Source organism: Triturus cristatus, chromosome 8, assembly GCF_964204655.1.
Source record: "Triturus cristatus chromosome 8, aTriCri1.1, whole genome shotgun sequence".
Taxonomy (NCBI): domain Eukaryota; kingdom Metazoa; phylum Chordata; class Amphibia; order Caudata; family Salamandridae; genus Triturus; species Triturus cristatus.
In genome coordinates, this window is record NC_140591.1 from 25,496,999 (window position 1) to 25,518,293 (window position 21,295).

The 21,295-nt window shown below is 56.5% G+C and overlaps 1 protein-coding gene across 1 annotated transcript in view; it reads left to right on the forward strand.

Annotated features, from left to right (window-relative positions):
• The first annotated feature begins 308 nt into the window (after positions 1-308).
• PDXK (pyridoxal kinase) overlaps positions 309-21,295 on the forward strand; it is a 471,678-nt gene continuing 450,691 nt past the window's right edge. Inside the window, exon 1 of the mRNA XM_085620780.1 lies at positions 309-1,591. The gene's annotated coding sequence lies outside the window, so the exon portion shown is untranslated. The remainder of the gene's footprint in view (positions 1,592-21,295) is intronic.

The following is a 21,295-nucleotide window of genomic DNA, read 5'->3' on the forward strand; positions in this document are numbered from 1 at the left end:
GCCCCTCGTGTTTTCTCTCGCCCTGGGCCTCCAGCTGTCCTCTGCACTCCTGCTCCTCCTCCTCCACTCTGTGTCAGACCTCCCTCCGGCCTGTAGTCCTCCCCCCTCTCCACTCCTGCTCCTGCTCCTCCTCCTCTCTCTGTCAGACCTCCCTCCTCTCTCTGTCAGACCTCCCTCCGGCCTGTAGTCCTCCCCCCTCTCCACTCCTGCTCCTCCTCCTCTCTCTTTAGCTCCTCCTCCCCAGTGACCCCCACCCCTGGCTCCGCCCCCTCTGGTCGTCTCTGCCCTTCCCTCTCCTCCCACCCTGCTCATTCCCTCTTCTTGCTTAATACTGTGCGCGCTCTCCACCCTCTTCCCTCCTTCAGACTCCTCCCAAGCCTGCCCACCCCTTCAGCCTACCTTGCTGACGCCTAACATACCCCCTCTGGTTGCCCTTTCCTGTGCCCTGCTGCTGTCTCTCCCCCTCTTACAGCTGTCTCTCCAAGTCCCCTCTCCCACCTTCTTACAGCTGTCGCTCCCCGGTCCCCTCTCCCACCTTCTTACATCTGTCTCTCCCCTGTCCCCATTCCCACCTTCTTTCAGCTGTCTCTCCCCTGTCCCCATTCCCACCTTCTTACAGCTGTCTCTCCCCTGTCCCCTCTCCCATCTTCTTACAGCTGTCTCTCCCCTGTCCCCACTCCCACCTTCGAACAGCTGTCGCTCCCCTGTCCCCACTCCCACCTTACAGCTATCTTACAGCTGTCGCTCCCCTGTCCTCTCTCCCACCTTCTTACAGCTGTCGCTCCCCAGTGCTCTCTCCCACCTTCATACAGCTGTCTCTCCCCTGTCCCCTCTCCTACCTTCTTACAGCTTCCTCCCCTGTCCTCTCTCCTACCTTCTTACAGCTTTCTCCCCTGTCCTCTCTCCTACCTTCTCCCAGCTGTTTCTCCCCAGTCCCCACTCCCACCTTCTTACAGCTGTCTCTCCCCTGTCCCCTCTCCTACGTTCTTACAGTTCCCTCCCCTGTCCCCTCTCCCACCTTCTCCCAGCTGTTTCTCCCCAGTCCCCACTCCCACCTTCTTATAGCTGTCTCCCTCACTCCTGCCGTCCTTCCTGCTGATTTCTCCCTCTCTCTTGCATTTCATGTTCCTTCCTTTATCTGCTGCAGTCACTTCTTTCTTAGTGCTGCTGTATCTATCTCCCCAGCCTGTCTCTTCTCCTTCCATTACCTGCAGCTGTCACTCCCTCTTTCCTAGATTCCCTCCCTCTGCCCTCCCCTGGCGCTGTCCCGCCCCCCTGTGACCTGCTCCTGTCCCTCCCACCCCTGCCCCTTCTCTCCCCCCTCCCTCCTTCCTGCCACCGTCCCGCCTCCTTGCTCTCCCTCCCCATGCTGTATCTGGCTAAACACTGCTGCTCTCGCCGGCTGCCTGCGTGCTGTCACTGCCTGGGCTCCGATGGCGCTGCCTGACACCTGCTGTATCTGCCTGGGCGCTGCTGTCTCTGCCCGGGAGCTGCTGTCCCTGGCCTAGGCCTGCTGTCACTACTAGGAGCCTCGGCCACAGCCTGAGCACGGCTGTCCCTTTCCCTGGCACTCTCCCGGATACCAGCACCAGTAAGTGACCGCGCTCCTGCACTCTCTCTGCTGCCTGCACCCTTGATGGATCGCCAACCTGCCTTCTCTCCCTGCGCTCTCCCCTCCACCTGTCAAGCACCATCCCCTGCGCCCGTCCTTGCAGCCCCCCTTCATCTGTCTCTCACCAGCTCCCTGCACCTCTCTGACCCGTCCTTGCAGCCTCCCTTCATCTGTCTCTCACCAGCTCCCTGCACCTCTCTGACCCGTCCTTGCAGCCTCCCTTAATCTGTCCATCACCAACTCCCTGCACCTTTCTGGCCTGTCCTTGCAGCCTCCCTTCATCTGTCTCTCACCAGCTCCCTGCACCTCTCTGACCCGTCCTTGCAGCCTCCCTTCATCTGTCCATCACCAGCTCCCTGCACCTCTCTGATCCGTCTTTGCAGCCTCCCTTCATCTGTCTCTCACCAGCTCCCTGCGTGCCCTCCTGCACCTCTCTGACCCGTCCTTGCAGCCTCCCTTCATCTGTCTCTCCAGCTCCCTGCACCTTTCTGGCCCGTCCTTGCAGCCTCCCTTAATCTGTCTCTCACCAGCACCTTTCTGACCTGTCCTTGCAGCCTCCCATCATCTGTCCATCACCAGCTCCCTGCACCTCTCTGATCCGTCTTTGCAGCCTTCCTTCATCTGTCTCTCACCAGCTCCCTGCACCTCTCTGATCCGTCTTTGCAGCCTTCCTTCATCTGTCTCTCACCAACTCCCTGCGTGCCCTCCTGCACCTCTCTGACCCTTCCTAGACCCCTGCCTTCACCTGTTTCTCACCAGCTCCCTGCGTGCCCTCCTGGTCCCTTCACCTCCTGACCTGTCCTTGCATCTTTCAGACCAGTCCTTGCACCCCTCTGACACGTCCTTGCCCCCTTCCCTCATATGTCTCACACCATCTCCCTGCGTGCCCTCCTGGTCTCTTCACCTCTCTGATCACCTTCCTCCTAACATCTCCGCCGGCTGCTGCTCCTCACCTGGGCTCTCTTCCTGCTAGTTACCCCTTCTCCTTTCCCCAATCCCTAACCCTTCCCCCCTGCTTGGCCGTCACTGCTCGACACCCTACACTCTCTCCCTGCTACCTGTGTCTGTCAGTAAACGGTCCCTTTAACCTTCGACTGTCATCAGATCCCTGCACTTTCCCTCTTGCTTCCAACTGCTGCTGGTTCTTAGCACTTCCTCCTACCACTGAACCCTCTGCAGCCTTCACCTGTCTCTGCACTCTCTCCCCACCACTTGCACCTGTCTGTGAAAAGTCCCCCCTTGAAGCCTTCACCAGTCTCTGCTGTTTGCTCTCTCTTCCATCAAATCCCTCTCCTGCAGCTTTCACCTGTCTCTGCTCTCTCTTCCATCACTTACACCTGTCTGTGAAAAGTCCCCCCTTGAAGCCTTCACCAGTCTCTGCTGTTTGCTCTCTTACATCAAGTCCCCCTCCTGCAGCTTTCACCTGTCTCTGCTCTCTCTTCCATCACTTGCCCCTGTCAGTGAGAAGTCACCCCTTGAACCTTTCACCTGACTTTGCTCTCTCTTCCATCACTTGCCCCTATCAGTGAAAAGTCCTCCCTTGAACCCTTCACCTGACTCTGACGTCTGCTCTCTCTTCCATCACTTGACCCTATCAGTGAAAAGTCCCCCCTTGAACCTTTCACCTGACTCTGTTCTCACTAACATCACTTGCCCCTGTCAGTGAGAAGTCCCCCCTTGAACCCTTCACCTGACTCTGACGTCTGCTCTCTCTTCCATCACTTGACCCTATCAGTGAAAAGTCCCCCCTTGAACCTTTCACCTGACTGCTCTCTCTTCCATCACTTGCCCCTGTCAGTGAGAAGTCCCCCCTTGAACCCTTCACCTGACTCTGATGTCTGCTCTCTCTCTTCCATCACTTGCCCCTATCAGTGAAAAGTCCTCCCTTGAACCTTTCACCTGTCTCTGCTCTCTCTTCCATCACTTGCCCCTGTCAGTGAGAAGTCCCCCCTTAAACCCTTCACCTGACTCTGCTCTTTCTTCCATCACTTGCCCCTATCAGTGAAAAGTCCTCCCTTGAACCTTTCACCTGACTCTGCTCTCTCTTCCATCACTTGCCCCTGTCAGTGAGAAGTCCCCCCTTGAACCCTTCACCTGACTCTGACGTCTGCTCTCTCTTCCATCACTTGACCCTATCAGTGAAAAGTCTTCCCTTGAACCTTTCACCTGTCTCTGCTCTCTCTTCCATCACTTGCCCCTGTCAGTGGGAAGTCCCCCTTGAACCCTTCACCTGACTCTGACGTCTGCTCTCTCTTCCATCACTTGCCCCTATCAGTGAAAAGCCCCCCCGAAACCTTTCACCTGACTCTGCTCTCTCTTCCATCACTTGCCCCTCTCAGTGAGAAGTCCCCCCTTGAACCTTTCACCTGACTCTGCTGTCTGCTCTCTCTTCCTTCACTTGCCCCTGTCAGTGAGAAGTCCCCCCTTGAACCTTTCACCTGACTCTGCTCTCTCTTCTATCACTTGCTCCTGTCAGTGAAGAGTCCGGCCTGCACCGTTCACCCATCAGACCCCTGTATTACCCCTGCTCCTGTCAGAGATTTCTCTCCCTCCCTTGCCTTCTCTGGCGTTGGGCTGGCTCCCTGTGCACTATTTCTTGTGCTGTCACCTTCTGATAAAACCCTGCACTCTCCCTACTGCCTACAACAGTGTGTTTGTGGTTCCTCTGCTTTCTTCCTGCTGCCTGAACCTGTTGACGATGTCCCCCTGCATTCCCGCTGCCTCTCCCTGTGATTGATTGACCCTTGAACTCCTGCTGCCCACATCTGTCAGTAATCTTCCCCTGCACTCCTGCTGCCTGTACCTGTTGGTGATCCCCCTGCACTCCCGCTGCCTGTACCTGTCAGTGATCCCCCCCCCTGCACTCCTTCTGCCCACATCTGTCAGTGACCACCCTTCACTCCCGCTGCCTGTACCTGTCAGTGACCACCCTTCACTCCCGCTGCCTGTACCTGTCAGTGACCACCCTTCACTCCCGCTGCCTGTACCTGTCAGTGATCCCCACTTCACTCCCGCTGCCTGTACCTGTCAGTGATCCCCCTGCACTCCCGCTGCCTGTACCTGTCAGTGATCCCCCTTGCACTCCTTCTGCCCACATCTGTCAGTGACCACCCTTCACTCCTGCTGTCTGTACCGGTTAGTGATCTCCACCTGCTTCCTATATCTTTTGGCGATTGACCTATGCATTCCTGTTGCCTGTACGAGTCCGTGATATACCCTGCACTCTAGCTGCCTGTACCTGTTAGCGATAGATCTGTGCTATCCTGCTGCCTGGTCCTGTCATTGATCTCCTCCAAGAGTCCTGTCTGTACCTGTCAGACATAGATATTTGCACTCCTTCTGCATGTACCAGTCAGTGATTCCCCTACACTTCTGCTGCCTCTGCTTGTGAATGATGGATCCGTGCTCTCCTGTTTCCTGTACCTGTCAATTATTGACTCCTGCATTCCTGCTGTCTGTACCTGTCGGTGATCCCCCCTGCACTTCTGCTGCCTGTACCTGTTAGTAATATCCCCCTGCACTCCCGCTGTCTGTACCTGTTGGTGTTTGACTGCTGCAATCTTGCTGCCTGTAACTGCCAGTGATCCCGCCTACACTCTTGCTGCCTGTCCATGATCCCCCTGTACTCCTACTGCCTGTACCTGTCAGTGATTCTCCCTGCACTCCTGCTTCTATCAGTTATAGACCCTTGCATTCCTGCTGCCTGTACCTGTCAGTGATAGACCCCTGCTGCCTGTACCTGTTAGTGACATACCCTGCGCTCCTTTGGCCGCTACCTGTCAATGATCTCCTCATTCTCTCCTGCTGCCTTTACCTGTCAGTGATAGACTCATGCATTCCTGCTGCCTGCACCTGTCAGTGATTCCCTCCTGCTGTCTTTAAAATTGTCGCTCTCCCCCTGCACTTCTGCTGTTTGTACCGGTTGGTGATTGACTGCTGACTCCTGCTCCCTACAACTGTCCGTGATATACTGTTCACTTCTGCTGCCTCTACTTGTGAATGATCAATACATACTCTCCTGCTGCCTGTACCTGTCGGTGATCCTCCTGCCTGTACCTGTTGGTGATCCCCCTGCACTCCTGCTTCCTGTACCTGCCAGTGATTCTCATGCACTTTTGCTGCCTGTACCTGCCAGTTATCACCCCTGCACTGCTGCTGCCTGTACCTGCCAGATATCTCCTATGCACTCCTGCTGCCTAGACCTGTCAGTGATATACCCTGCACTGCTGCTGCCTCTACTTGTGAATGATGGATCTGTGCTCTACTGCTGCCTGTACCTTTCAGTGATTCACACTGCACTCCCGCTGCCTTTCCCTGTCAGTGACCCCCGTACTCCTGCTGCCTTTCCCTGTCAGTGATCTCCCTCTGCACTCCTGCTGCGTGTACCTGTCAGTTATCTCCCCCTGCAACCTTGCTGCCTGTCCCTGTCAGTGACCCCCCACACTCCTGCTGTCTGTACCTTTTAGTGATATCCCCCTGCACTCCTGCTGCCTTAACCTGTTGGTGATTCCCCATGCACTCTTGCTGCCTGTACCTGTCAGTGAAATCCCAGTGCACTGCTGCTGCCTGTACTTGTCAGTAACATCCCCCACACTCCTGCTGCCTGCACCTGTCAGTGATCTCCTAGCACTTCTGCTGCCTGTATCTGTTGATGATCGACTGCTGCATTCCTGCTGCCTGCACCTGTCAGTGATGCCCCTGCACTCCTGATGCCTCTACCTGTCAGTGAGCCCACCTGCATTCATGCTGCCTGTACCTGTCAGTGATTCTCATGCACTGCTGCTGCCTGTACCTGCCAGCTATCCCCTATATACTCCTGATGCCTAGACCTGTCAGTAACAGACCCCTTCACTCCTGATGCCTGTACCTGTCAGTGATATACCCTGTACTGCTTTTGCCTTTACCTGACAGTGATATACCCCACACGTCTGCTGCCTCTACTTGTGAATGATGGATCTGTGCTCTTCTGCTGCCTGTACCTTTCAGTGGTTCACTCTGCTCTCCTGCTGCCTGTACCTGTCGGTGATCCCCCCCCCCTGTACTCCTGCTGCCTATACCTGTCAGTGATCTCCCTCTGCACTCCTGCTGCCTGTACCTGTCTGTGATCTCCCCCTGCACTTCATCTGCCTGTCAGTGATCTCCCCCTGCACTTCTGCTGCCTGTACCTGTCAATGACCCCCCGCACTCCTGCTGTCTGTACCTTTTAGTGATATACCCCTGCTGCCTTAACCTGTTGGTGAGCCACTGCTGCACTTCTGATCCCTGTACCTGTCGGTGATCCCCCATGCCCTCTTGCTGCCTGCACCTGTCAGTGGTCTCCCCTGCACTCCTGCTGCCTGTACCTGTCAGTGATAGACCCCTGCACTTCAGCTGCCTGTACCTGTTAGTGATATACCCTGCACTCCTTTGGCCGCTACCTGTCAATGATCTCCTCATTCTCTCCTACTGTCTTTACCTGTCAGTGCTAGACTCTTGCATTCCTGCTGCCTGCACCTGTCAGTGATTCCCTTCTGCTGTCTTTAAAATTGTCGATTTCCCCCCTGCACTTCTGCTGTTTGTACCGGTTGGTGATTGACTGCTGACTCCTGCTCCCTACAACTGTCAGTGATCTACTGTGCACTTCTGCTGCCTCTACTTGTGAATGATCAATACGTGCTCTCCTGCTGCCTGTACCTGTCGGTGATCCTCCTGCCTGTACCTGTTGGTGATCCCCCTGCACTCCTGCTTCCTGTACCCATCAGTGAGCCCCCCTGCATTCATGCTGCCTGTACCTGTCAGTGATTCTCATGCACTTTTGCTACCTGTACCTGCCAGTTATCCCCCCCTGCACTGCTGCTGCCTGTACCTGCCAGATATCTCCTATGCACTCCTGCTGCCTAGACCTGTCAGTGATATACCCTGCACTGCTGCTGCTTGTAGCTGTCAGTGATATACCCTGCACGTCTGCTGCCTCTACTTGTGAATGATGGATATGTGCTCTCCTGCTGCCTGTACCTTTCAGTGATTCACCCCGTACTCCTGCTGCCTGTACCTTTCAGTGACCCCCCCGTACTCCTGCTGCCTGTCCCTGTGAGTGCTCTCCCTCTGCACTCCTGCTGCCTGTACCTGTCAGTGGTCTCCCCTGCAGTCCTGCTGCCTGTACCTGTCAGTGGTATCCCCTGCACTGCTGCTGCCTGCACCTGTCAGTGATATACCCTGCACTGCTGCTGCTTGTAGCTGTCAGTGATATACCCTGCACGTCTGCTGCCTCTACTTGTGAATGATGGATATGTGCTCTCCTGCTGCCTGTACCTTTCAGTGATTCACCCCGTACTCCTGCTGCCTGTACCTTTCAGTGACCCCCCCGTACTCCTGCTGCCTGTCCCTGTGAGTGCTCTCCCTCTGCACTCCTGCTGCCTGTACCTGTCGGTGTTCTCCCCCTGCACTTCTGCTGCCTGTCAGTGATCTCCCCCTGCACTAATGCTGCCTGTACCTGTCGATGATCTCCCCCTGCAATCTTGCTGCCTGTCCCTGTCAGTGACCCCCCGCACTCCTGCTGTCTGTACCTTTTAGTGATATCCCCCTGCACCCCTGCTGCCTTAACCTGTTGGTGAGCCACTGCTGCACTCCTGATCCCTGTACCTGTCGGTGATCCCCCATGCACTCTTGCTGCCTGCATCTGTCAGTGGTCTCCCCTGCACTCCTGCTGCCAGTACCTGTCAGTGGTCTCCCCTGCAGCCTCTACCTGTCATGAATACCCTACACTCCTGCTGCCTGTACCTGTCAGTGGTCTCCCCTGTACTCTTCCTGCATGTGCCTGTCAGTGGTCCCCCCTGCACTCCTGCGGCCTGTACCTGTCAGTGGTATGCCCTGCACTCCTGCTGCTTGCACCTGTCAGTGATTCCCCTGCAGCCTGTATCTGTCAGTGATCCCCCTGCACTCCCACTGCCTGTACCTGTCAGTGGTCTGCCCCTTCACTCCACAGTCGCCACCTGTCGGTGACCAGCTCCCTCCTGTCTCTTCCTTTTGCTTGCATCTGTCATTAACCTTCCCTGCCTCCTGCACCTGTCAGTGGTCTCACCCTGCACTCCTGCTGCCTGTACCTGTCCGTGATTCCCCCTTTTACTCTTGCTGCCTGTACTTGTCGGTGATCTCCCTGCACACATGCTGCCTATACCTGTCAGTGAACCCTCTGCACTCCCTGCTGCCTGTGCCTGTCAGTGAACCCTGCTGCATTCCTGCTGCCTGTTCCTGTCAGTGGTCTCCCCTGCACTTCTGTTGCCTGTACCTGTCGGTGGTCTCCCCTGCACTCATGCTGCCTATACCTGTCAGTAGTCTCCCCCTGCACCCCTGCTGTTGTACCTGTCAGTGATCCCCCTGCACTCTGTAGCTGTCAGTGGTCCCCCCTGCTGTACTGCAGCCTGTACCTGTCAGTGATACCCCTATACACTACTGTTATCTGTACCTGTCAGTGGTCTCCCCTGCACTCCTTCTGCCAGTACCTGTCAGTGGTCTCCCTTGCATCCTCTACCTGTAAGTGATAGACCCCAGCACTCCTGCTGCCTGTACCTGTCAGTGATCCACCTGCACTCCCACTGTCTGTACCTGTCAGGGATCCCCCTGCGCTCCATCTGCCTGTAAGTGTCAGGGGTCTGCCCCTTCACTCCACAGTTGTCACCTGTCGGTGACCAGTTCCCTCCCATCTCTTCCTTTCGCTTGCATCTGTCATTAACCTTCTTTGCCTCCTGCACCTGTCAGTGGTCTCCCCCTGCATTCCTGCACCTGTCAGTAGTCTCCCCTTGCACCCCTGCTGTTGTACCTGTCAGTGATCCCCCTGCACTCTGTAGCTGTCAGTGGTCCTCCCTGCTGTACTGCAGCCTGTACCTGTCAGTGATACCCCTATACACTACTGTTATCTGTACCTGTCAGTGGTCTCCCCTGCACTCCTTCTGCCAGTACCTGTCAGTGGTCTCCCTTGCATCCTCTACCTGTAAGTGATAGACCCCAGCACTCCTGCTGCCTGTACCTGTCAGTGATCCACCTGCACTCCCACTGTCTGTACCTGTCAGGGATCCCCCTGCGCTCCATCTGCCTGTAAGTGTCAGGGGTCTGCCCCTTCACTCCACAGTTGTCACCTGTCGGTGACCAGTTCCCTCCCGTCTCTTCCTTTCGCTTGCATCTGTCATTAACCTTCTTTGCCTCCTGCACCTGTCAGTGGTCTCCCCCTGCATTCCTGCACCTGTCATTGGTCTCCCCCTGCACTCCTGCTGCCTGTACCTGTCAGTGGTCTCCCCTGCAGTCCTGCTGCCTGTACCTGTCAGTGGTATCCCCTGCACTGCTGCTGCCTGCACCTGTCAGTGATATACCCTGCACTGCTGCTGCTTGTAGCTGTCAGTGATATACCCTGCACGTCTGCTGCCTCTACTTGTGAATGATGGATATGTGCTCTCCTGCTGCCTGTACCTTTCAGTGATTCACCCCGTACTCCTGCTGCCTGTACCTTTCAGTGACCCCCCCGTACTCCTGCTGCCTGTCCCTGTGAGTGCTCTCCCTCTGCACTCCTGCTGCCTGTACCTGTCGGTGTTCTCCCCCTGCACTTCTGCTGCCTGTCAGTGATCTCCCCCTGCACTAATGCTGCCTGTACCTGTCGATGATCTCCCCCTGCAATCTTGCTGCCTGTCCCTGTCAGTGACCCCCCGCACTCCTGCTGTCTGTACCTTTTAGTGATATCCCCCTGCACCCCTGCTGCCTTAACCTGTTGGTGAGCCACTGCTGCACTCCTGATCCCTGTACCTGTCGGTGATCCCCCATGCACTCTTGCTGCCTGCATCTGTCAGTGGTCTCCCCTGCACTCCTGCTGCCAGTACCTGTCAGTGGTCTCCCCTGCAGCCTCTACCTGTCATGAATACCCTACACTCCTGCTGCCTGTACCTGTCAGTGGTCTCCCCTGTACTCTTCCTGCATGTGCCTGACAGTGGTCCCCCCTGCACTCCTGCGGCCTGTACCTGTCAGTGGTATGCCCTGCACTCCTGCTGCTTGCACCTGTCAGTGGTATGCCCTGCACTCCTGCTGCTTGCACCTGTCAGTGATTCCCCTGCAGCCTGTATCTGTCAGTGATCCCCCTGCACTCCCACTGCCTGTACCTGTCAGTGGTCTGCCCCTTCACTCCACAGTCGCCACCTGTCGGTGACCAGCTCCCTCCTGTCTCTTCCTTTTGCTTGCATCTGTCATTAACCTTCCCTGCCTCCTGCACCTGTCAGTGGTCTCACCCTGCACTCCTGCTGCCTGTACCTGTCCGTGATTCCCCCTTTTACTCTTGCTGCCTGTACTTGTCGGTGATCTCCCTGCACACATGCTGCCTATACCTGTCAGTGAACCCTCTGCACTCCCTGCTGCCTGTGCCTGTCAGTGAACCCTGCTGCATTCCTGCTGCCTGTTCCTGTCAGTGGTCTCCCCTGCACTTCTGTTGCCTGTACCTGTCGGTGGTCTCCCCTGCACTCATGCTGCCTATACCTGTCAGTAGTCTCCCCCTGCACCCCTGCTGTTGTACCTGTCAGTGATCCCCCTGCACTCTGTAGCTGTCAGTGGTCCCCCCTGCTGTACTGCAGCCTGTACCTGTCAGTGATACCCCTATACACTACTGTTATCTGTACCTGTCAGTGGTCTCCCCTGCACTCCTTCTGCCAGTACCTGTCAGTGGTCTCCCTTGCATCCTCTACCTGTAAGTGATAGACCCCAGCACTCCTGCTGCCTGTACCTGTCAGTGATCCACCTGCACTCCCACTGTCTGTACCTGTCAGGGATCCCCCTGCGCTCCATCTGCCTGTAAGTGTCAGGGGTCTGCCCCTTCACTCCACAGTTGTCACCTGTCGGTGACCAGTTCCCTCCCATCTCTTCCTTTCGCTTGCATCTGTCATTAACCTTCTTTGCCTCCTGCACCTGTCAGTGGTCTCCCCCTGCATTCCTGCACCTGTCAGTAGTCTCCCCTTGCACCCCTGCTGTTGTACCTGTCAGTGATCCCCCTGCACTCTGTAGCTGTCAGTGGTCCTCCCTGCTGTACTGCAGCCTGTACCTGTCAGTGATACCCCTATACACTACTGTTATCTGTACCTGTCAGTGGTCTCCCCTGCACTCCTTCTGCCAGTACCTGTCAGTGGTCTCCCTTGCATCCTCTACCTGTAAGTGATAGACCCCAGCACTCCTGCTGCCTGTACCTGTCAGTGATCCACCTGCACTCCCACTGTCTGTACCTGTCAGGGATCCCCCTGCGCTCCATCTGCCTGTAAGTGTCAGGGGTCTGCCCCTTCACTCCACAGTTGTCACCTGTCGGTGACCAGTTCCCTCCCGTCTCTTCCTTTCGCTTGCATCTGTCATTAACCTTCTTTGCCTCCTGCACCTGTCAGTGGTCTCCCCCTGCATTCCTGCACCTGTCATTGGTCTCCCCCTGCACTCCTGCTGCCTGTACCTGTCAGTGGTCTCCCCTGCAGTCCTGCTGCCTGTACCTGTCAGTGGTATCCCCTGCACTGCTGCTGCCTGCACCTGTCAGTGGTCCTCCCCTGCACTCTTACTGCCTGCACCTTGCAGTGGTTTCCCCCTTGCATTCTTGCTGCCTGTACCGGTGAGTGGTCTCCCCTGCACTCCTGCTGCCTGTACCTGCCAGTGACCCCCTTGCACTTCTGCTGCCTGCACCTGTCAGTAATCTCTGTACAATTCTGCTGCCTGCATCTGTCAGTGGTATCCCCTGCACTTTTGCTGCCTGCACCTGTCAGTGGTCCTCCCCTGCACTCCTGCTGCCTGGACCTGTCAGTGATCCACCTGCACTCCTGCTGCCTGCACCTGTCCGTGGTCTCCCCGTTCACACCACAGTCGCCAGTTGTCGATGGCCAGCTCTCTCCTGTCTCTTCCTGCATCTGTCATTAACCGTCTCTGCCTCCTGTACCAGATGAGGGTCCTTGACTGAGGATTTCTATACCTGTCAGTGGTCTCCTGTGCTCTCTTGCTGCCTGCACCTGTCAGTGTAGGAAGGTGGAATCTGAATATATGGTTGCCCCCACTTTTTGCCTGGTGTTTTGCTGGTTTATGACTTAGTTGGACTGGGATCCTGCTATTCAGTGCCCCAGTCTATCTGCTTTCTCTGTAAAATGGTTTCCATGTACATTAGGTACATATCTAATTTGATTCTGGAGTGCCTTATATTCCCCTAGTGTGTGGTATACTATGTACCTAGGGCATAGGTACCTCAGAGGCCTACCAGGGGCTGAAGCATGTATTACGCCACCCTTGGGAAGCACTCCAAAATGGCCCACAGGTCTGCTACTGCAGCCTGGGTTAGGGTGTGCTTGCACCCCTTACAGTGGTATAGGCTATCTATATCACTACCATTGCACACACATATAACACCTATAAGTCACTCCTATGGCAAGCCTTAACAATCCTGAAGGCAGAGTGCTTGGTTTTTATGTGAGAGGGTGCCCCTGCATGAGCAGAGCCCCTCTGCAGCGTTCGGAGTACCTCCTCTGATGCTGTTTGTGGTGCAGCCTGACCATATACTCTTAAGTGCATTATAACCTCGCGGTAAATGCTAACTTTGGGATGGCTGCACGGAAACATGTCGTATTTGGTGTCAAACGCTTTGGAATACTACCCCCCCCCCCCCACCCCCCCCCCGCCAGTTCTGGCGGCAGGTGTAGCATTCCACACTTCTAGAGGGAGAGACATGTTCACACTGGTCTAACCTGGTAGGACTTTCCAGAGCCCTGGCATCACAAAATGGATGCCTCTGCCACAGACACGGGTCTGGCCTCATGCTGCTGACCGAAACTCTGGCAGGGGAGGCCTGGACAATAGGTTTCCTGTCCCAGGGAGGTGTAACCACCTCCCCAGACAGGCAGATGTGTATTGGGGCTGGGCGGGAGCACTCTCTGGTGCTTTGAAGTCCTGCAACGGGGGCACACTTGGTGTCCCTGTGCATAGTCCAGTTAAAACCGGTTGCAGGGGCTACCTGCCCCTGCTCTGGCACGAAACTGGACAAAGGAAATTGGTGTAACCACCCCTCTTTCCAAACCCTCCCATAGGTGGGTCCCTGGAGTATGTCCAACCCCCAAACTTAGTAAAAGTATGGGAACCCAGTCCTTGCGACTTTAGATTACCCTGGACAAAACTCTGCAACATATATCCTGGACCTTCGACTTTCTATCTCGACCAGAAGACGGAAGAAATCTCCCTTGGGGTCAAGGAGTGAGTCCCCTGCTTGGCAGGCACCAAAGAAGCAACTGACCAGTCTGCATCGCTGAAGCTCCCGCCGGACGTAGAAGTCTTTGCATCACCAGAGGTGGATTAACAGACTTCCCAGAGGCTACCCTGAGTCCACAGCAAAGCTGAGGCCCGTGGCTATCGTGGGTGACGTGGAACCTTGACCCTGGACACCGTGAACTTTTGCAGCAACACTATCTTCTGGGACTTCCTTGAAGTTGTGCTTTAGGCTCCGAGTAGCCCCAGCCTTGAGCACCTCCTGCACCGAAGATTGCTGGCCTCCACTCCACGAGTGGCCCGTGGGCCAGTTTCGAGTGCGACCGCTCGAGGCTCCTTCGCGATCGCTAGCCTGTTGGCTAGTAGGTCCCCACAAAGTCAACTCCTCTTCTAATTGGGCTTTCCTGGTTGCTCCAGACGTGCCCCGACTTACCCCCGCTGGGTGAGTCCCCCAGACCTTGCTGGTCTGCACCGCAGTCCTTTCTCTGATTTCCAGTGACTTGCCGTTGCCAAGGCTTGTTGGGTCCAATCTGGTCGCCGACACCGCAGCACTCGACAGACTTTGTGGGACAGCTCGAATCCAGCTCCTGGTCATCATCGGTGCCTCCTGGACCTCGTGGCTGAAGAGTCAAGACACCCATCAACTCACCTGAAGCACCCGACATCTGTGGGCATTGGTCCATCCTGCCCTCGGTCACTGGCTAGTGACCCAGACTCTGTCCCCTCTGCTTTCAGGTTCCTTCCATCCTAGATCCAGGCTTGGATCTCTTCGGACACTTCTCGTCTTCACGGCAGCAGCAGTTCTTTGCAGGCTCCCATTGAAATCGACGACGCGACCCGACACCAAAAGACACTTATGCACCCGGCTTCCCTGGGTGAGGTAACTCAAGTACTCCAGTGCTCCCGTGGGTGCTAGCCCTAGAACTTCTTAAGTCCAAAAGGGTTTGGTCCTAGCTCGATTCTAAGTGTCACTACTCTTTAAATTTCCAACCCCGACATTGCCCATAGAAGCTAATGGGAACCCGTGGTTGTGTTTACACACTGCACACAGTCCCCGTGGGTCCCCTGTGTTCCTTGGGGTCCCAGCGATTCTACAGGCTCTAGGCCTCGTGTCTAGTTCAGTCGTGGTTCTTATACCACTTTATTGGTATATGGTTTGGTACGCCCCTAGGGCCCAAACGTGTATTTGTGCTATTACTGTTGATTGCTAACTTGTAAATTAAGTACTTCGAACTCCAGTCTCATAAAGAGACTAGAGGGGTGTGTTTTATCTTAAATACATATATTTTGAATATATACCTGGTGTGGTTGTCCTTTCATTTGGTCATTCAAGGGATTATAGACTGGTAAAACAAGCTGCTTTACATTCCTTCAAGAGTTAGCCTGAAGGCTACTCTCCATAGCTACCACTAGGATAGCTTTCAATAAAGGTTGTCTTTAACCTATTCACCATAAGGGGTTGTTTGGACTGATACAAGGTGCCCACTAGAACTAGTGGACAGCATATATCAGGCCACCTTCTCACAATCAGTAGTCTCCCCCTGCACTCCTGCTGCCTGTACCTGTCACTGGTCTCTCCTGCACTCCTGCTCTCTGTACCTGTCTGTGATTCCAGTGCACTCCTGCAGCCTGTAACCTGTCAGTAGTCTCCCCCTGTGCTCCTGCTGCCTTTCCCTGTCAGTGAGCCCCCTGCACTCCTGCTGTTGAACCTGTCGGTGATCTCCCTGCACTCCTGCACCTGTCTGTAGTCTCCCCTGCACTCCTGCTGCCTGTACCTGTCAGTGAGCCCCCTGCACTCCTGCTGTTGAACCTGTCGGTGATCTACCTGCACTCCTGCTCTCTGTACCTGTCTGTAGTCTCCCCTGCACTCCTGCTGCCTGTACCTGTCAGTGAGCCCCCTGCACTCCTGCTGTTGAACCTGTCTGTAGTCTCCCCTGCACTCCTGCTGCCTGTACCTGTCACTGGTCTCCCCTGCACTCCTGTCTGTACCTGTCATTGGTCTCCTGTGCTCCGTTGCTGCCTGCATGTGTCAGTAGTATCCCCCTGCACTCCTGCTTTCTGGACCTGTGTGCGATTCCAGTGCACTCCTACAGCCTGTACCTGTCAATAGTCTCCCCCTGCACTCCTGCTGTTGTACCTGTCAGTGATCCCCCCTGCACTCCTGCTCTCTGTACCTGTCAGTGCCCCCTGCAGTCCTGCAGCATGCACCTGTCAGTGATCCCCCCCATACACTCCTGCTGTCTGTACCTGTCGGTAGTCCCCCCTGCACTCCTGCCTGCACCTGTTAGTGGTCTCCTATGCACTCTTCCTGCCTGCTTCTGTCAGTGGTGCCCCCTGCACTCCCGCTGCCTGTACCTGTCAGTGGTCTACCCCTTCACTCCACAGTCTTCACCTGTTGGTGACCAGCTCCCTCCTGTCAGTGATTCTCCCTTGTACTTTTGCTGCCTGTACTTGTTGGTGATCTCCCTGCACACATGCTGCCTATACCTGTCAGTGAACCCTATGCACTCTCTGCTGCCTGTGCCTGTCAGTGAACCCCGCTGCATTCCTGCTGCCTGTTCCTGTCAGTGGTCTCCCCTGCACTTCTGCTGCCTGTACCTGTCGGTGGTCTCCTGTGCTCTCCTGCTGCTTGTACCTGTCAGTAGTCTCTCCTGCACTCCTGCTGTTGTATCTGTCAGTGACACCCCTGCACTCCAGCTCTCTGTACCTTTCAGTGGTCCCGCTGCTGTCCTGCAGCCTGTACATGTCAATGATACCCCCATACACTACTGCTGTCTGTACCTGTCGGTGGTCTCCCCTCCACTCCTACTGCTTGCATCTGTCAGTGGTCTCCCCTGCACTCCTGCTGCCAGTACCTGTCAGTGGTCTCTCTTGCACTCTCTACTTGTGAGTGATAGACCCCTGTACTCCTGCTGCCTGTACCTGTCAGTGGTCTTGCCTGTACCTGTCAGTGTTCCCCCTGTGCTCCCGCTGCCTGTACCTGTCAGAGATCCCCTGTGCTCCCGCTGCCTGTCAGTTCTCTGCCTCTTCACTCCACAGTTGCCACCTGTCGGTGACCAGTTCCCTCCCGTCTCTTCCTTTCGCTTGCATCTGTCATTAACCTTCCCTGCACCTGTCAGTGATCTCCCTGCACTCCTGCTCTCTGTACCTGTCCGTAGTCTCCCCTGCACTCCTGCTGCCTGTACCTGTCAGTGAGCCCCCTGCACTCCTGCTGTTGAACATGTCAGTGATCTCCCTGCACTCCTGCTCTCTGTACCTGTCTGTAGTCTCCTCTGCACTCCTGCTGCCTGTACCTTTGTGGTCCCCCCTGCACTCCTGTCTGTACCTGTCAGTGGTCTCCTGTGCTCTCTTGCTGCCTGCACGTGTCAGTAGTCTCCCCCTGCACTCCTGCTGTCTGGACCTGTTTCTGATTCCAGTGCACTCCTACAACCTGTACCTGTCAATAGTCTCCCCCTGCACTCCTGCTGCTGTACCTGTCAGTGATCCCCCCTGCACTCCTGCTCTCTGTACCTGTCAGTCCCCCTGCAGTCCTGCAGCCTCTACCTGTCACTGATACCCCCCATACATTCCTGCTGTCTGTACCTGTTGGTAGTCACCCCTGCACTCTTCCTGCCTGCACCTGTCAGTGGTCTCCCCTGCACTCTTCCTGCCTGCACCTGTCAGTGGTCTCCCCTGCACTCTTCCTGCCTGATTCTGTCAGTGGTGCCCCCTGCAATTCCACTGCCTGTACCTGTCAGTGGTATGCCCTGCACTTCTGCTGCCTGCACCTGTCAGTGATTCCCCTGCAGCCTGTATCTGTCAGTGATCCCCTTGCACTCCCACTGCCTGGACCTGTCAGTTGTCTACCCCTTCACTCCACAGTCGACACCTGTCGGTGACAAGCTCCCTCCTGTCTCTTCCTTCTGCTTGCATCTGTCATTAACCTTCCATGCCTCCTGCACCTGTCAGTGGTCTCCCCCTGCACTTCTGCTGCCAGTACCTGTCATTGATTACCCCTTCACTCCTGATGCCTGTACCTGTCGGTGGTCTCCACTGCAATCCTGTACCTGTAAGTGATAGACCCATGCACTCCTGCTGCCTGTACCTGTCAGTGATTCTCCCTTGTACTCTTGCTGCCTGTACTTGTTGGTGATCTCCCTGCACACATGCTGCCTATACCTGTCAGTGATCCCTCTGCACTCTCTGCTTCCTGTTCCTGTCAGTGAACCCCTCTGCATTCCTGCTGCCTGTTCCTGTCAGTGGTCTCCCCTGCACTTCTGCTGCCTGTACGTGTCACTGGTCTCCCCTGCACTCTTTCTGCCTGTACCTGTCTGTGTTCTTCTGTGCTCTCCTGCTGCCTGTATCTGTCAGTAGCCTCCCCTGCACTCCTGCTGTTGTACCTGTCAGTGGTCCCCCTGCTGTCCTGCAGCCTGTACATGTCAGTGATACCCCCATATACTACTGCTGTCTGTACCTGTCAGTGGTCTCCCCTGCACTCCTGCTGCCTGTACCTGTCAGTGATCCCCCTGTGCTCCCGCTGCCTGTCAGTTGTCTGCCCCTTCACTCCACAGTTGCCACCTGTCGGTGACCAGTTCCCTCCCGTCTCTTCCTTTCGCTTACATCTGTCTTTAACCTTCCCTGCCTCCTGCACCTGTCAGTGGTCTACCCCTGCACTCCTGCTGCCTGTACCTGTTAGTGGTCTCCCTTGCAGTCCTGCTGCCTGTAACTGTCAGTGGTCTACTCCTGCCGCCTGCACCTGTCAGTGGTCCTCCGCCGCACTCATACTGCCTGCACCTTGCAGTGGTTTCCCCCTGCATTCCTCCTGCCTGTACCTGTCAGTGGTCTCCGCTGAACTCCTGCTGCCTGCACCTGCCAGTGATCCCCCCCCCCCGCACTACTGCTGCCTGCACTTGTCAGTAGTCCCTGTGCACTCCTGCTGCCTGGACCTGTCAGTGATACTCCTGCTGCTTGCACCTGTCAGTGATACTCCTGCTGCTTGCACCTGTCGGTGATCCCCCTGAACTCCTGCTGCCTGCACCTGCCAGTGATCCCCCCCGCACTACTGCTGCCTGCACTTGTCAGTAGTCCCTGTGCACTCCTGCTGCCTGTACCTGTCAAGTGGTCTCCCCTGCGCTCCTGCTGCCTGCACCTGCCGGTGATCCCCCTGCACTCTGCCTGCACCTGTCAGTGGTCTACCCTGCGCTCCTGCTGCCTGTACCTGTCAGTGGTCCTCCCCTGCACTCCTGCTGCCTGCACCTGTCAGTGGTCCTCCCCTGCACTCCTGCTGCCTGCACCTGTCAGTGGTCCTCCCCTACACTCCTGCTGCCTGGACCTGTCAGTGATCCCCCTGCACTCCTGCTGCCTGCGCCTGTCAGTGGTCTACTCCTGCACTCCTGCAGCCTGAACCTGCCAGTGATCCCCCCGCACTACTGCTGCCTGCACCTGTCAGTAGTCCCTGTGCACTCTGCCTGCACCTGTCAGTGGTCCTCCCCTGCACTCCTGCTGCCTGGACCTGTCAGTGGTCCTCCCCTGCACTCCTGCTGCCTGGACCTGTCAGTGATCCACCTGCACTCCTGCTGCCTGCACCTGTCAGTGATCCACCTGCACTCCTGCTGCCTGCACCTGTCAGTGATCCACCTGCACTCCTGCTGCTTGCACCAGTCAGTGGTCCTCCCCTGCAGCCCTGCTGCCTGCACCTGTCAGTGGTCTTCCCCTGCACTCCTGCTGCCTGGACCTGTCAGTGATCCCCCTGCACTCCTGCTGCTTGCACCTGTCAGTGATCCCCCTGCACTCCTGCTGCTTGCACCTGTCAGTGATCCACCTGCACTCCTGCTGCTTGCACCTGTCCGTGATCCACCTGCACTCCTGCTGCCTGCACCTGTCAGTGGTCCTCCGCCGCACTCATACTGCCTGCACCTTGCAGTGGTTTCCCCCTGCATTCCTGCTGCCTGTACCTGTCAGTGGTCTCCCCTGAACTCCTGCTGCCTGCACCTGCTAGTGATCCCCCCCGCACTACTGCTGCCTGCACTTGTCAGTAGTCCCTGTGCACTCCTGCTGCCTGTACCTGTCAGTGGTCTCCCCTGCGCTCCTGCTGCCTGCACCTGTCAGTGGTCCTCCCCTGCACTCCTGCTGCCTGGACCTGTCAGTGATCCACCTGCACTCCTGCTGCCTGCACCTGTCAGTTGTCTGCCCCTTCACTCCACAGTTGCCACCTGTCGGTGACCAGTTCCCTCCCGTCTCTTCCTTTCGCTTACATCTGTCTTTAACCTTCCCTGCCTCCTGCACCTGTCAGTGGTCTACCCCTGCACTCCTGCTGCCTGTACCTGTTAGTGGTCTCCCTTGCAGTCCTGCTGCCTGTAACTGTCAGTGGTCTACCCTGCATTCCTGCTGCTTGTACCTGTCAGTGGTCTCCCCTGAACTCCTGCTGCCTGCACCTGCCAGTGATCCCCCCCCCGCACTACTGCTGCCTGCACTTGTCAGTAGTCCCTGTGCACTCCTGCTGCCTGTACGTGGTCTCCCCTGCGCTCCTGCTGCCTGCACCTGCCAGTGATCCCCCCGCACTCTGCCTGCACCTGTCAGTAGTCCTCCCCTGCACTCCTGCTGCCTGGACCTGTCAGTGATCCCCCTGCACTCCTGCTGCCTGCACCTGTCAGTGGTCTACTCCTGCACTCCTGCAGCCTGAACCTGCCAGTGATCCCCCCGCACTACTGCTGCCTGCACTTGTCAGTAGTCCCTGTGCACTCTTGCTGCCTGTACCTGTCAGTGGTCTCCCCTGCGCTCCTGCTGCCTGCACCTGTCAGTGGTCCTCCCCTGCACTCTGCCTGCACCTGTCAGTGGTCCTCCCCTGCACTCCTGCTGCCTGGACCTGTCAGTGATCCACCTGCACTCCTGCTGCCTGCACCTGTCAGTGGTCTCCCCTGCACTCCTGCTGCCTGTACCTGTCAGTGATCCCCCTGTGCTCCCGCTGCCTGTCAGTTGTCTGCCCCTTCACTCCACAGTTGCCACCTGTCGGTGACCAGTTCCCTCCCGTCTCTTCCTTTCGCTTACATCTGTCTTTAACCTTCCCTGCCTCCTGCACCTGTCAGTGGTCTACCCCTGCACTCCTGCTGCCTGTACCTGTTAGTGGTCTCCCTTGCAGTCCTGCTGCCTGTAACTGTCAGTGGTCTACTCCTGCCGCCTGCACCTGTCAGTGGTCCTCCGCCGCACTCATACTGCCTGCACCTTGCAGTGGTTTCCCCCTGCATTCCTCCTGCCTGTACCTGTCAGTGGTCTCCGCTGAACTCCTGCTGCCTGCACCTGCCAGTGATCCCCCCCCCGCACTACTGCTGCCTGCACTTGTCAGTAGTCCCTGTGCACTCCTGCTGCCTGGACCTGTCAGTGATACTCCTGCTGCTTGCACCTGTCAGTGATACTCCTGCTGCTTGCACCTGTCAGTGATCCCCCTGAACTCCTGCTGCCTGCACCTGCCAGTGACCC